This window comes from Nothoprocta perdicaria, unplaced genomic scaffold (assembly GCF_003342845.1).
Source record: "Nothoprocta perdicaria isolate Ctin4 unplaced genomic scaffold, notPer1 scaffold_3, whole genome shotgun sequence".
NCBI lineage: Eukaryota > Metazoa > Chordata > Aves > Tinamiformes > Tinamidae > Nothoprocta > Nothoprocta perdicaria.
This window is the reverse complement of record NW_020455532.1, coordinates 9,889,987-9,905,153: the sequence shown is the minus strand read 5'-3', so window position 1 is coordinate 9,905,153 and position 15,167 is coordinate 9,889,987. Positions and strand designations below refer to the sequence as shown.

General features: G+C 41.3%; 1 long non-coding RNA gene across 1 annotated transcript; it reads left to right on the top strand.

The window, feature by feature from the left end:
- The first annotated feature begins 1,370 nt into the window (after window positions 1–1,370).
- On the top strand, window positions 1,371–14,713 carry LOC112949787. Its single transcript, XR_003249881.1, has 4 exons — window positions 1,371–1,406; window positions 10,011–10,153; window positions 13,702–13,749; window positions 14,602–14,713. It is a non-coding gene; the product is annotated as an uncharacterized LOC112949787 (long non-coding RNA).
- Window positions 14,714–15,167: the final 454 nt, after the last annotated feature.

The window sequence follows — 15,167 nt, the reverse complement described above, 5'->3', positions numbered from 1 at the left end:
AAATGTATCTAAGAAATTCAGACTTAGAAGATGGTAAAGAAAATGGTAACACCAGCTGAGAGCTGAGAGAGGGAAGTTGCGTGTACCTGCTTTGGATTTGCTTCTGGAGCTCGGATTCTGTGAAGACCAAGTGGGATAAACCAAAAAATAGAGGGTAACTAGAGATAGGCACAGAATGAAAGGTGCAAATATCAACTGGTCCTGCAGAGAGTTCGATGCAGAGACATATTGGAGCAGAAATGGTTGGAGCAGCTGCTGGTTCAGGGCAGGTCGTTAACTGCAAACATCAGAGCATAGCGCTGGATAACAGGAGGCTTCGGAAGTCRGGTGAAAGCAGGGAAAAGCTACTGGACTTGAACAAGTCCTATTCAGAACTAAGAACTGAAACAGCAAAAAGCTTTCAGGCGAGCCCCTGGCTACAGTAGCAGAATTTTGGCTCCCCAGCCTCTTTGTAGCCTGCATTGCTGCTGTAATGCAATATGAACTGACTGGAAGGGCTTGGCAGTGCTGTTGCTCTTCCTCATGGTTAGAGCCAAAGGCTGCATTTTTCAAGCATATCAGGCTGTCCTTGGTTGCTGATGTGAGCACGGGCACCTGAGCTTCCTGCACGCTGGGTTCCTCACGTGTATCTGGGTTGCAGCTGGGCAAGTACCTTCAAGCAGAGCCCTTTGAGCATCCCCGCTCCTGCTGTGCGGTGCCGCGGATCCCTCCGCAGCTCAGCTGCTCCGCAGATCGTAGTTCAGCCGCGTCTGACACGGGGTAGGAGAGCAGGAAGAGGATCATAAGCAGCTCTGGGAATTCATGAGGTGGCCGAACCTCTGCCGAGAGCGATGGTCTCCAGATGTCACGGGCCGCTTTGAAAATTGCAACCCCTGCGATGCTAAAGTTCTGATCATAAAATAATTTTCGTTCAAGCTCCCCTTCCTCCACCCTGAATTTAGGGTGTTGAAATTGTGGACCAAGCGATGTGGAGCAGACTGCCCTTTTGGGGATGGGATGCCTGATGTAACAGGATCCTCAATGCAGGCAATAAACAATGTGAGCTTTCTAATTTGATGGCCTTGATTTGGACATGTAGATAACTTGGGCTTTGTCTTTCTCACCAATACTCTAAACTTTTCACATTAATACRTTAATATCAGCCAGCTGCTGATATAGCTTAGATAAGAAGGAAAAAAGACCTGCAAGTTCACACAATATATACTGTGAACTTTTCTGACCCTTGAAAAAGAGATTCATAACTTGAAAAAAAATATATTTTCCATTTTTACTCAGCTCACTTCCTGGATATGCCTGGGAACAAGAAGCAGGAAGCACCATAAATCTTGTGAAAAAGCCTGTTCTGGCAAACTTCCTAGACCAGCTTTCCTGATTGTTGCATTTTGGTTCGTTTGGATAAACTTCATGTAAGTAACCAAGCTCAAATACTACTCCAACCTATCTGCAAACTCCAAAGACCATGAAGCCAGCTCATTGCTTAGTCTAAGCAGCCTGAACTCTGCTCAGTCTCTTGCCCAGCTTGTTTTTGATATATAAAGCACAGATTTAGGGCTACTTTGGGTTTTTAGATGAACTTGGAGCTGAAGTGATTTAAAATGTTAGCGGGTTTGCTGCAGCCAAGCATAACATATGTAGGCGTTGTGCGACCTTCCCCTGCACAGCTTTGCTAATACATCCTAATCCCTCCTGGTCACACCTTGTGCTATTCAGAGACTCTGCTAATCCTGAGCAGAGTTTACCAGTCGCCCTAAAATGCCCTAAAACTGCTGCATAACAACCAAAGGCTCAGTTTGGATCTAGCAGGTTGTTCCCTGTGCAGCAGGAGGGGTGGGGGGGAAAGAGCAGGTTTGAACCCTGAAGAGAGAAGCAGCTGATGAAAAATGACTCGGGAGGAGATTTTCAGGTTCCTTCTGTTACTCTGTGATGGTGACAGAGGGTTCTGAGATGAGCTGGGAGGTGAGTTAGCTGGGAGGTAGCTCAGGCTACCAGGGATCACGTTGCCTTAGGCTGTGCACATATAGGTTCACGTAGGGTAGACGTATAACCAAAATGCCCAACTCTTTGCTCAGTAATGCTAATGGGGGGCTCTTATTCTCGCAGGCATCAGGTCTGTTTTAGTCCGGGCAGAATATGGTGTTTGATGAGGGCAGCCAAGCAGCCCTGACAGAGGGGGCTGCTGCCTGTCACACCTTGACTTGCTGAGCACTAACACAGCCCGGGGCGTCACAGAGCTGTCACGACACGGCATTAGCATGAGAAAAGGCATCTCTCCCCGTGTTTTGGCATGTCACAGCCCGGTGACAGGGAGCACAAATACAGCGAGGCGCACACAACAGCGCGAGTCGGCRTTGGCTTTGACAGTGTTGGGCACCAAGGCTGTCACTGCCGTGACACAGCCCCTCCTTCCCCCTGCCCACGCTGCCATTCGCAACGGCAGCTCGCCCACCGCTTTTATTTCCACACAATGTGTCAATAATTACTTGTCAGGCCTCTGCTTATAGACCTGGGATGGTGAATAAACGCTTATTATGCCTGAAAAATGTTGCGAGCTTTGCCATAAATCGCGGGTTACAAATGTGCACAATAGGGGCTATTGACACAGAGGCAAACACTCGCATTAACATGTAAAGTCATGCTGCCCAGAATGGAGTTTGACAAACTAACTTGCAGCAAAGGAGTTTGTTGACCTTTTCTGTGCCTTCCTGGCAACTGGACTAGGTTTGTGGGTATTAAAAACTCAGATGAATGGGAGATGAGAGAAGATACGAAGCATCTTCCTCTTTCTCTAAAAGGAAGTGAGATAAGTTTTATATAAAGCCTAGAGAGCACTGAGAGCACTTCAGAACCAGCATTATCTGATACCACTCTGCAAATATCACATAAACTGCTGTAGTTGCATGCAAAAAGCCTTTTAAAAAAATATTTTTTACAGGAGTGGAGCAAATTGAAATGCAAAAGTTAGCTGTCAGCAGCCCATAGACTTGTGCCTGTGTATCCAATAAGGGCTTCATAGCTGAAATATTAGTTTGCGCTGTTAGTTGTTCATGGATTGCCTCTACAGGTTGCATCGGTGTGGGTAGCGTTTCAGATTGCTGGGGACTTGACTTTGGTAGACAGGAACAAACTGTAGGAATGGTATTCTCCATGCTGAATTTCTCAAACACAGGGATCTACACTCTGTGCCATAGATATGTGGATAGAGGAACCTCTCCAAAGCATGATTTTAACTGCAGGTAATCTGAATGATCCTCCATAACATTTCATTGGTTTCCATTGATTTCCCTTTATTTCTGTGGTTTCTGAGGGTTTGCTTTATTTATTTCGTTTGTATCTTTCATACATTTAAAATATCCTTGTTCAGATCATGGCCATCTGGATATCCTGGCTCTGGTGGCTGAAGATATCCATACTTATGCTTAACCCTTTCCTGTTTTCGATATTATTACCTCCACAGCTGTTTTATCTTTTAATATCTTTCTCTTTACATTTTATTTGACATTGCAACCTCAATTTCATTTTTTTTCATTAGTGAGTTCCCTATAAACTTTCTGACCTAGATATTTTATCTTGAGCTAGTGATCTAGAACTCATTTCAGATGATGGAGCAGATGCTTTTAAAGAAAGGGTACTTAAATCAGAGTGTTATTAAGGAAASAGGAATATGCTACTTTTGATGGTAGCTTTTATGGAAAAGAGCTTCCTTTAAGAAACAAGAATCTGTTTTCTTTTTAGGAAAATGTGAACTGCAGAATGAATTTGACCTAGTCCCTTTAAGCAATTCAAAACTCCCTGGTAAATGAAGTTTACATTGCATATGTAAACCAGTGATTTACATGCATGTTGTGGTATATAGATGAATGCGTAAAGCCCTGTGTACCAACCACAGTCAGAACTGCATGAGAATATGGATATCTATGTAGCTTTCCATTTGACTTGTAAAGACATTCTAAGATTAAGATAGTCTTTCTAATCTTAAGGTAGTCTGTGTTTTTCCCACCTGCTCTGAGATCTGGTTCCATGATAGTTCAGTCTGAATGTGTGGTGTTGTCCCAGTCCTCCTTCCCCAAACACACACATGTACGTGCACACACACTCCTCCTCCCTTACCTCGGGACAAGTGCTTGGTGAGTTGGTTCAGGAAGCTAAACTGGCAGCAAACTACTGGCTTTTTTGCATGATTAATTTTCTTCTGGATTAGTTCCCCGAATGGGTGCCCTGAAAAATCACTGATGTCAGCCAAGACAAGGGTCATAAATGCAGCATAGGGAGGGCACAAAGCTGTAAGTTGTGTAGAACTGCAGCAAGCGATTCACCTAAGTTAGAAGTCTCATTATCCTTGTTCCCTTATTTATAGTGGATCAAAACTAGAATACACCACTGGGAAGCTTTTCAGATCTTGGGGTTCCCCTAGTTACCTTTCCTGACATTCCTCATTCTGTTGGTATTTGACACAGTGGATTTTCATCACTGTTATCTTAAGCAGACCTTGTCTGCTCTAAGTTATGCTGATCTCAGTTTGGGATAGCTCCATTGATTGTCCATCGTTTTATCACTGTAAATGCAATTATTGGATTGCCCTGTTGTTGCTTGGCAGTGAACTGGGAAACTCACCTCTGTTTCCTTGTAGGAAAGAAGTATTTTTTTTTTGTCTTTTGGCTCTCTGCCTTCCTTGGACATGTTGCAGCATCTGACAGACTCCATAGCTGTATCCTGGGGCCATGCTGAGCTGACCTAAATTCCACCTATAGCCCTGAACCTAATCTTCTCTCAGGGCACTGTTTCTAAGGCCTGGGGCCAAGCTCAGAGAGTCATGTAGCAAGGCCAGTCTTACGTAGTCTTGGTAAAATGCCTTCTGTGAAACCTCTGTATGGGAAGTTGACCTCTTGCATACCTTCTGGGGACCCTCATCCTTCTGGAAGAGGGATGAAAAGTCAAAATCCCAACTATGGACAAACTGGCCTCTTCAGGCTTTGTAGAAGTTCAGAGATGGGCTGTGATTCCTAGCTGGCTTAACTATTCCAGCAGAAATCATTACTGTTAAGTGTAGTTACACAGACAAAGCTTCTAGGTTGTATTTTGTCATTGCTTATATGCCCTGACCTTTCTACCCCAGATAAATTTAATATGAAAGGCTGGAGAGGTGTCTAACAACCACTGTATCCTGCTAAGGCTCCTGAGGTTTTCATGTGTAGCAGGGAAGGGAAATGGGCAAAAGGCTGTTGCTGGTAAGTCTCTGTGGATAGCAGTATGCTTCTTTATGAGCCCATGAACTCTTTTGATGCTGCTCTACTTCTGTGTTGAAACCATGCACTGGCACTTCTCTTTAAATATAGATCTCCTGTGGTCTCATACATGAAGTTTTTAAGGGCTTCTGGCAAACCCTGGGGACTGGTCCCCTTCTTTATTTAACCTTAAATGTTTATAAAGGAGGAACAGTAGAATGGGAAAAGCTCTTTTTCTAGAGGTGACAGGTTCTAAGGTCTGTATGCAGCATGGGAGAAGGATACTTTTTTGGTAGTGTTGTTCAAAATGTGCTTTTAAAATGTCACTTAATCATTTAGTCATCAGTCCTGGCTTGGTTTCAGCTTTTAAACCCCTGAAAACAGGATTTTAAAGAGGTGTTATTGTTTTGTGTGTTAATTAATCATTTCAGTCTTAGAGCTACTGAAGTCAYGGTATCCATATTCAAACTGTTAAAAGATGCTTATTTTCTAAGTCATCTCAGTATAGCTAGGAAACATCATCTTGTCAACAGACCTGACCATCCCGTTCTGAGGCAAATATCCCTTGAGGAGAGATAGTGAGTCGGAACAAAATAAAGCCTATTAATAGAACCCCGTAAGAAAGTTGAGTCTGTGGAGAGATTGCTGCTTCATTGCTGGAATGCTGAAGTGACGTGTTCATTGGAATACTGCATGACTTGGAGACAGGTTCCTTTAAAACCTTTAGTAAATATCAAAGGTATAAGGAAGGGCTTAAGTTGGGGACAGTGATTTTGGGGATAGCTGGACTACATATTGGTTTTCATACTGTTTAGTTTCACTCCAKTCTCGTTAGGACAGACATTTGATTTCTTCCCCCTGCTGAGCCCTGGTGAGGCTGCTTGTGGGAGCTCTGTGGCTTCCCAGTACCATGGAGCTATTGGAATGAGTTGTGATGGTTTAACTGATTAAACACATTTAACTGTGATGTAACATGCATTAACTGTGATGGTTAAAGACTGGAACATGTCTCATGTGAGGAGAAGCTGAGAGAGCTGGAGCTGTTCAGCCTGGAGAAGAGAAGGCCAAGAAGAAGGATCTTAGCAAGATGTATAAGTATCTTGAAAGGAGGCTGGAAAGAGGATGGTGCTAGACTCTTTTCAGTGGTGTCCAGGGATAGGACTGCAGGCAACAGGCACAAGAGGAACTTTTGGCTGATCCCAGGGAGAACTTTCCTGGGAGGGTGACCATGCACTAGAGCAGGTTCCCCAGGGAGGTTGTGGAGATGCTCAAAAGCCATCTGGTCACAATGCTAGACMAGGTGCTCTAGATGACCCTGCTTGAGCAGACGGATTGGACTAGTGATCTCCAGAGTCCCTTCCCACCTCAAGGATTCTGATATTCTACAACATACCATTTTAAAATTCCAGATTCTAGTCTAGGTCAGACTTTATTTATACTACCAAGTAGAGAGCTTTTGGTGAAATACCAATGCTTGCAGTTCCCTGTTCCTGTGCTAATCTTAGACCACAGTATGCAGGTAATTCCCAGGAAACGCAGTAAAATGGGCAGGAAATAATATATACCAATTCAATCTGAACATGGCCTTGTTTTCTGTACGCTCCCAGCAACTGATCTGGAGTTTCAGTACGAATTAAAGTAGATGATTGATAAAGTGCAAGATGAAGAGGAAAAAACCCCTGTGCTTATTTTTCATAAGCATTGCCATGAGTCAGCGGTGTGTGACTGTGTCCTTCAAGGTTACATCTGCGGGAGAGAACACGAAGTAGAACATTGTGTTGTCCTGAGCCCGAGAGCACGCCTTCAGCAAATTCCCTGCCCTTATCTCTTGCTGTTTATGGCTCCTTTGGGAGGATGATGACCTTCTATCTCTTTTCTACTGCGAGTGGATTGTTGTTTTGAAAACATCTTTTTGCTACGTGAGTGTCATAGCCAGTTGGACTCAGTTTCAGAAAGCTTATGTCTCAAAATGTAGTACCAGTGGGCTGTTTATTTTAACTTAATGTGATGATGAATCCCCTAACTATGGAGTGCATTAACCTCTATGCTGTTGCAATTTTATGTATTTTGTTGTTTGTTTTCTGAATTTATCTGTCTGAATCGCATCTAACCACTGTGAAACTGAAAACCTCCAGTTTAAGTGCAGACTACTGTAAACTGCTGTTTTCCAGGCTCTTGTACTGGCATACCATTGCTGCAGGGCAAATGTATGTGTGGTTACTTCAGATTACAGTTCTGCCATTCAAATATTTAAGGCAAAAATATATAGTTTTAACTAGTTCCTGCCTACCAAGCCCAGTCCCTATTCTTTCTATTACATACAGAAGCTCTGTCCTTTTTTTTCGGAGGGAAAGCTACCTGTCACTTCTGTTTCTCTGTAAAATAAGCTTTCCAACAAAATGCTGCTATTTTGCCCTTATCCCATGCTTTAGAGTTCAACATCTCTCTTTCAAAGTACAGTCCATGAATTTTATTACAACTTCTTAGTTGTTCTTGTCTCTGGGAATGGCAGGTGATTATTTTACGTGTCTCATCTTTGGCTTCCAAGTCTACAGTCAGTGARAAAATGTCATGTGCTCATGTCTCCTAACTCATCCTCTAGACTATTATACAAAAAACATGCTATTGCTGCTATTAATGTTGTCTTTGCATGCTATTTTTTTTCAATAAACGTAGCTTTAATTATGGGGCTTTGTACTAAAGACAACGTTATTGGTGTGTTAAGGATGCTCAGGGCTCAACTGCTGTATAGGTCTTAACACCTTAACTGCTCAGCCATGATGAATAGGTAGCAAAAAATAAGCGTCTGGATGAGATTTTATGGATTGCTGTTTTTCCAAATTGTGATTAGCATCCCGGGTTATAATACTAGAAAGACGAAGTGTGAGATCCATAAATAGTGGCCTGGAAGGACTASAGATGCTCTTCAGCATGATGCTGGAATTCAGAAGGGCATGATAAATGGAAGAATTCTTTGAAAATTAGGAATTGACACTCAGTGAAGTCAAAGGTAGGCTATCATAGTGCAGACTATCCTAGCTGAAATAAAAGAAAGGCATGGTTAGAGGTAGATACGTGTCATGTCAAAATTCACATCCTTTTCTGCACTATTACATGTCAAAATGTACGTGAAACTTGTAACAGTTCTCAGAAAGAAAATGAGTCAAGTCCGCTATGTGGTTGAAAAAATGGTGTAATCTTCTGGCCCATACTTGTCAGAGCAGCATATAAAAAGCGAGGAGGTGGTTGCCTTTGTTGCATGTGTGAAGAGAATGTGGCTATTTTCCATTGTATTAGAAAGAGTAAGTCAAGAAGTAATTGGATTCAATTACTGCAAAATTGCAATTTGATTTATATAGGATATTAGGAAAAATTAAGTGATGAAAGTTTTGAAGCGCTGGAAGAGGTATGCAAGGAGGTTTAGAATTTCATTCATTGTACATTTTTAGTAACAAATTAGATCAAAATCAATCAGAAATGGTCTCGAAATACTTACCCAACTGTTGTACAAGGAAAAGAACTTGCTGACCTTTTGAATCTTCCTTTTCAATGATAATCTATCACAAAAATCAATTCCTGCTATTTTGCCTGTGAGAAATTCACAGCTTCTAAAACTGTCATGTGTTTAAAGCTATATTTGAGACTGTTTTTGGCCTTTGATTTCTTTTTTTTTCCTCTTACATATTTTGGGGTTTCTTTTGCGTCACACTTGTGAATTCCTGTTGGCTTTAGACTTGCACAGAACTGTTTGGAAGATGACTTATCTATTTATTTAAAATACCGAGTTTTTTTAGCAAACTTTTGTCTACCGATGAAGAAAGAAAACTTGTAAAACAAATTCCAGAAAATCTGAGAAAGGTAAAAATGAAAAACACTTGTTTTTGTATTTGATATATCAGTATATTATGCATCTCAGTGGTGATACAGGGACAGATACTTGTGGGATTAAAAGGGAGAAGGAAGAAAGCACTGATTTTTAATGTTTACTAGCTTCATGTCACTGATTCTGAAAACATACTATAAAGCTGGTAGTCAACACAATACGAATAAGTGCTTGGACAACAGATGAGAAGTGTGGAGTTTGGACACACAGTTGGCATGGGCCAGCAGAGAAAACCACTTCGGGCCATGTTCCTCTTGGTGCCAGTGCCCCTGCTTCTGATGTGGCTGCCACATATGCACTGCCCTGCCAGAGCTGAATTAGGCAAACATTTCATTAGGAAGAAAATTGTCAGCCATGACTTTCATATGCTTCCAAGGATGAATCCTCCTCTCAGCCTCACCCTCACTCCCACCACTGTTATTTGGCGGGTGCAGCGTTGTTGGGATACGAATCTGAATATTTTTTTGATTGCATGAATAACTAGAACAGGGCAGGACAATTTGGAAGATTTTGCCATCTTGAAGGCAGTAGTATTGGTAGGAAAGCTAGGACTTCTTGAGACTTGATGAAGAGCTTGAGCGCTCRTTTTCTCGAATGCTAGATGGGCATCGTGCCCCTTGAGAGAACATTGGGAGACCTCAGGTTAGCTACAGGGAGGACAGCAGAAGGAGAAAACAAATCTGTTACTGAAGCTCTGTGAAGCATTGCTGCATATCCGTGTTTGAGTAGACCTTTCCTGCCCTCCTAGGAAGCTACGTGACCTCAAAAGCCCACAGGAGACTCTCTGTTGGATTTGTTTCGTTTTGTGTAATTTTGAAATTCATGCAGTTCATTGGAAGGATTAATTATGTATAAGGCATGTGCCTGCGTGTTCTTTTCATCTGTGAATGTTATCTTGCCTGCAGTTATTAGACGTCTGATTGGACTGAACATTTTGACAAGAATTCAGTGACARAAGGGGCCCATTCATCTTTGAAGTCGTGGGCCGAAGAAGAGGAATGCAAGTAACATCAGTAATGACCTCGTTTAACTTGTGACAGAGAATAAGGTAATCATGAAAGGTCACTGTAATGTGACTGCGTTGTGCTCTATATGCTGCACTGCTCATGTTTCAGCCAGTCTCTATTGCAGTTTTAATGAATGCTGAAATCCTCTTAATGTTCAAATRTAGGGAAGTTGGATGAAACAAGAGAGCAGAATGCGGAAAGACCTTCTCTCCCCCACGTACTTACAAGTGAGCAAAAAGCTAGAAACAGCAAAGTTCTTATCTACTGACATTTTTCATAGAAATTTTAATTTACCATTCTTTTATTTTTTTTAAACTATTGCTTGACTAAAAGAACTGTCTTGTTAAAAGAGAGAGAGAAAAAAGAAGTGTTTTCCATAGAAAATACTCTCTCTTCATAAYAGCTACAAAGCAAAAAGATTTCACTTTATAGTCAAAACTTTGCAAGTCAGGATGGCTTGTTGTCCACAGAAACAGACTTCTGTTTCATAAAAGTTTTGAAATAAAGGCTGTTTTGCCATCGGCACTAGAAAAGATGGGAATTTCTTTTGTTTAGCCTTTGGTGAGAATTGTTTTTAGACAGATGCAGTCCACGAGGGCCTGTTTTCCAAAAACAGCTCTTGGCTTGTGCTGTCAGCTTATTTTCCTCTGGACAGACTTGGCTTTGTGTTTGAGTAGCTGGCCATCTGACACCCAAGGTGACGAGCACAGCCAAATATGTGTGGGTGCATCCCCAGGGGTCAGCAGATCTAACCTAGGCACACTTTGGGTTTCATCAGATGCAAGATACCTCTATGTGGTGTCTCCGAACTGTGATGACAAGATATATGTAAATTTTCAAGATATATGTTAACTTTTCTGGTATGCTTAAGGTATGCCACCTCTGACCAATGAAGACCACTGGARGCAGGAGATGCATATGATGCAAAGCCTTATTGAGGCTCTCATGAGGCCTCATGAGGTTTTTGCCTCATGAACAACAAAGCTGCTTGAAAAAACAGCATTTTTTTTCTGATTTCTTCATGTCACTTGAAATTGCCTAAGCGCCACCAACATAATAATCCCCATGTGCTCGATGTTCTCTAATGATCACATGAACACTGCAGGAGTTTCCATGCAGCAGCAATTAAATTCCATGTATCCCGCTTTGGCATGCATTGATCACAGGGTAAGACATTATATGGATTTTTCAGGCTAATTCCTTCTGATGATATTTCATTGTCCTGGCCAGGAGTTTTTAAAGGTATTTTTTCTCATCATCTTCTCACCTCCTGCTAAAATATGTTAAGCAGTGCTACAAATGATAATTGCACAGGTTTGAATCTCCAGACCGTTCCCTCTTATTTCACAATAGACAGATGTTTGAAAACATTCAAGTGTGTGGAAATACTGTTATACTAATTTAAATGTCCCACAGTCGAGTCTTGCAGTTGTTTTTTTTGCAACATGTGCCTCGTAGTATCCAGTGTTTTACTGGAAGCAAAACAACTAGGGCTAGTGGAATTTACTATCCCTGTTATTTATTTACTTAATAAATAGTATTTTCTGCTATTTACTTCTCCCTTCCACCCTCACCACCCACATGAGGCAGCACAGTTTGAACATGAAAGTCAAGGGAGGACGGCAGCCTATAAATACTCAGAGAAGTCCAGGCAGGGCAAAAACGTTGCAAAAACCTTTGACTAACAGTTCACAGACCTAAGAGCTGGGACTAACCACTGCTGGCTGGGGATACAGGCTGAATTCAAACAAAGACCGATTGTAATTTTGTGGTTGGGCACGAATGTTTTGCACAACGTTGATTGAGGCTGCTTTGAAAATCGGGCCAGGATTGTAAAATAAACCTATTTGCTGTAGTACACATTGTGTTTGGAAACACAAGGAGGCCTTGCAGGCCTTGGCTGGAAAACGCTGTGCTGGGTACGAGGAGCTGTGTGGACCTTGCTTATTTTATTTGTCTTGTTTTATTGTTACTGAGATGCGTGGGATCTCAGATCAGGTGAGGCAAAGAACATTAACATAGATCAAGGAGTTGGTTATTTTTTAGTTGTTGTTACATTTTTTCACCTTAATTTTTCTCTGTGACCTTTGCTAAATCACTTAGGGTTTGGCCTTTTGATTTCTTACTTGAAGAACAGGCTCACCTTGCAGAGCTTGATGTGAGGACTAAAGAGTTAATGTTGGTAAATTAATAATTGTAAAGCCTGTAATACATGGAAAGTCCGATGTTAGTGACAAATGATACAGGAGTCTGCCTAGAASTGGCCAAGGCATCTTCCATTGATTCACATTGGAGTCTGATTTGAAAAAAGATGGGGCTTGGAGATGGAACTTGTGACCTATAGAGTTGCTCCTGGGATGACCTACAGCCTGAGGCAAAGTACTAAAAGCCAGCATCCTAAAGGTAGCTAGGGTTGAAGGATGCAGCATGGCTTCTTTCCAAGCTTTTCACGTGGCTTTCAAGTGCCTGAAGTCCACTCATCTCCAGCCTGGCTCTTAGCAGCTTTGCAAAGCAAGACACCAAGGCCCAAGAGGAAGCGCTGCTAGACCAGCAACTGCAGCTAGAATGGGGTGAAATCCTTGCTTTCCTCTGTGGTGTTGTCTGAGGAAGCTTAGTCGCTTGAGGAGTATTCCTGGGCCTGGCTARGGGAGAGGAGAAGTGAATACAGGCCTGCTCTCCCTGCGTGAGGAAGGAATCATCTGCCTCCCCAAGTCCCAGCCAGTATAAAAAGGCCACACAGCTCGAGTGAGGGGCTTTGCTTGCATATGGGAAGTTGCTGGGCAATCACTTCTTCAATCCAAGGATACTTGTCCTCAAAATAAGTGGTGTGAGATGTGAAAGTATTGCTTGCAGAGCAGGCCTCAGCTGAGGGAACACTCCTCATGTCATCGCATGGAGAGCTGGCATGGTGTTTTGGCTGAGTAGTGGCCTGATTTCAGTTTTTACTTTGTAGTAGTCACTTATCCCTTTTCCAGTCATTTTTGGTCTGATGGGAACTAATTAAATGGAACCTAATTGAAATAATTTTATAAAACAAAAAAAAAACAAACAAACCAACAAAAAAAAAAAAAAGACAAAAAAGCCCCAAAAAACCACCAGGCTGGACTAAATTCCAATTAGGAAGGCAAAAAATAGAATGGGAAGAAACAGGTATTGTGGAAGTTTAACATGATATATTTGCTTTAGGATGTTGCTTGGCTTCTCTCACCTGYTTAGGCCCATACAGCTACATATCTGCTCTGCATGATCTGCTCCCTTATATTTATATGTGGTCTTTGCAACTTTGACACACAACGAGCTATGATAGAAATCTTTCATTTAATTAAAATTGATTTTAAAATTCCCTTGATCAATAATGAGTTAAAATTCATCGCAGCAGTGATGGGAACAGCAAACCTTCTGAGAAAAGCTTTCAGGCCAGTGGTTTTGGCTCTGGAGACCGAGTCTTGCCTGAAATTATCCTTTTCTTGGCTCCAGGCTCCGTGTTGCTTGGCACATTATGGTTTACCCTATAGCCCAGCTTGTCAACCGCCCATACAAAAAGCTGAGACATCCAGGCTAAAGGTCTTTCATTTTCTGCTTTTTACAGTGTGGATACATAAAACCCCAAACTCTTCATGGTATCTAATGCCTTCAGGTTAGTAGTGCCTACCAGGCATCAAAATGAAATTAGTGTTTTATGGAAAATGACCCAATCTTTCTTCTTTGATTCCTACACTGTAGCCTAGCTAATCCTTTTTTTTCTGCCTTTTCACTCATGGGAAAATGGAGTAAGTCATTAATAAAGCATTACTTATCACTTAGGGTTAGAAAAYTATAAAGGGGCTTCTCTGCATTTATGTTTTGCTTCCATGCAGAAGAAAGACCCTAATCAAATATATATGTATATAAAAAAATATATATATATTTTATGTGTGTGTATATATATATATTTGTTTTTGTAACTGTTGTTACCRATGAGGACGTTGTTCCTGGTGGGCAAATGGATTACCTTGCTTGATTTGCCTTGAAGCTACATTGACTGGAAATCCCAAATGAACTTAGAGGATCTAATAGCAGGATGGGGACTCTCAGGAGCTCTGTCCTAGAATAAATACAGAAGGCAGAACTGCTGTTATTTAAATTAAAAAAAAAAAAAAAAAAGAAAAAAAGAAAGGAAAAGAATTATGTAACTAATATTTAAAAATTATGTAATATTTAAATAGAAGTGGTTTGCTGTTACATAAAGTGGAAGTGCATGTGCAGGATGATGGGATGCTCTGAGTGTACTGAGCAGGAATTCTAGACTATAGTAGCAGGTAGATGATACGTACGTCAAACAAATGAAAGGAAATGTCACATATAGTAGAAAGGAATAGCACCATCTGTGTTCTTATGTTATCATTTTATTTGTTGATTGGGGTAAAACTGTTTTATTGAATTGCTAAATTACACTTTGTAGTGAAAATGTGGACCAGTTGTTTACCATGCTTTGTTTTGTCTTCTATAGCATTTAAAATGCCAAAGGAAATACCATGCTGAGAAAATGGCTTTGGAAGAAGATTAACAGGCATCCACTGAGTAGTCTGTAGCATGTGCRAACTGCACTAATAGCTTAGTGTAAGTTCTGTAAAGTCAAAAATTATTGTATAAATTAATAAACTCTGAGTTGATGGGTTTTTTCKTATTTAAAAGAAAATGTAGACGTCTTTAGTGGGAGAAGTAATAATTTCTTAATAAAAAGCAGATTATAAAACCTAGAATATCRTGTGTCTTAATGAAAGACAGTAATATTTAAAGGTGCTTTGAGACCGTGTTTGGCTTCTATGTTTATTTACAGTTTACCCTCTGTGATGCTAAGTAATACGTACTACAACTTTTGTAGTGTTTAGATCCAGAAGCCTCAAAAGCACCYTGCAGTCTGTCATTAGAGTCATGCAGGACCCTGAGCCTTTGGGATGTTGCACCAGTCACTTGGTGCTGCCATGTGCTGATGACAGGTGACAGTACCAGTTTTTTTTAAGCATATTTTTACAAAGCCAATAAAGTATCCAGAATTTGCTTCATGATAAGGAA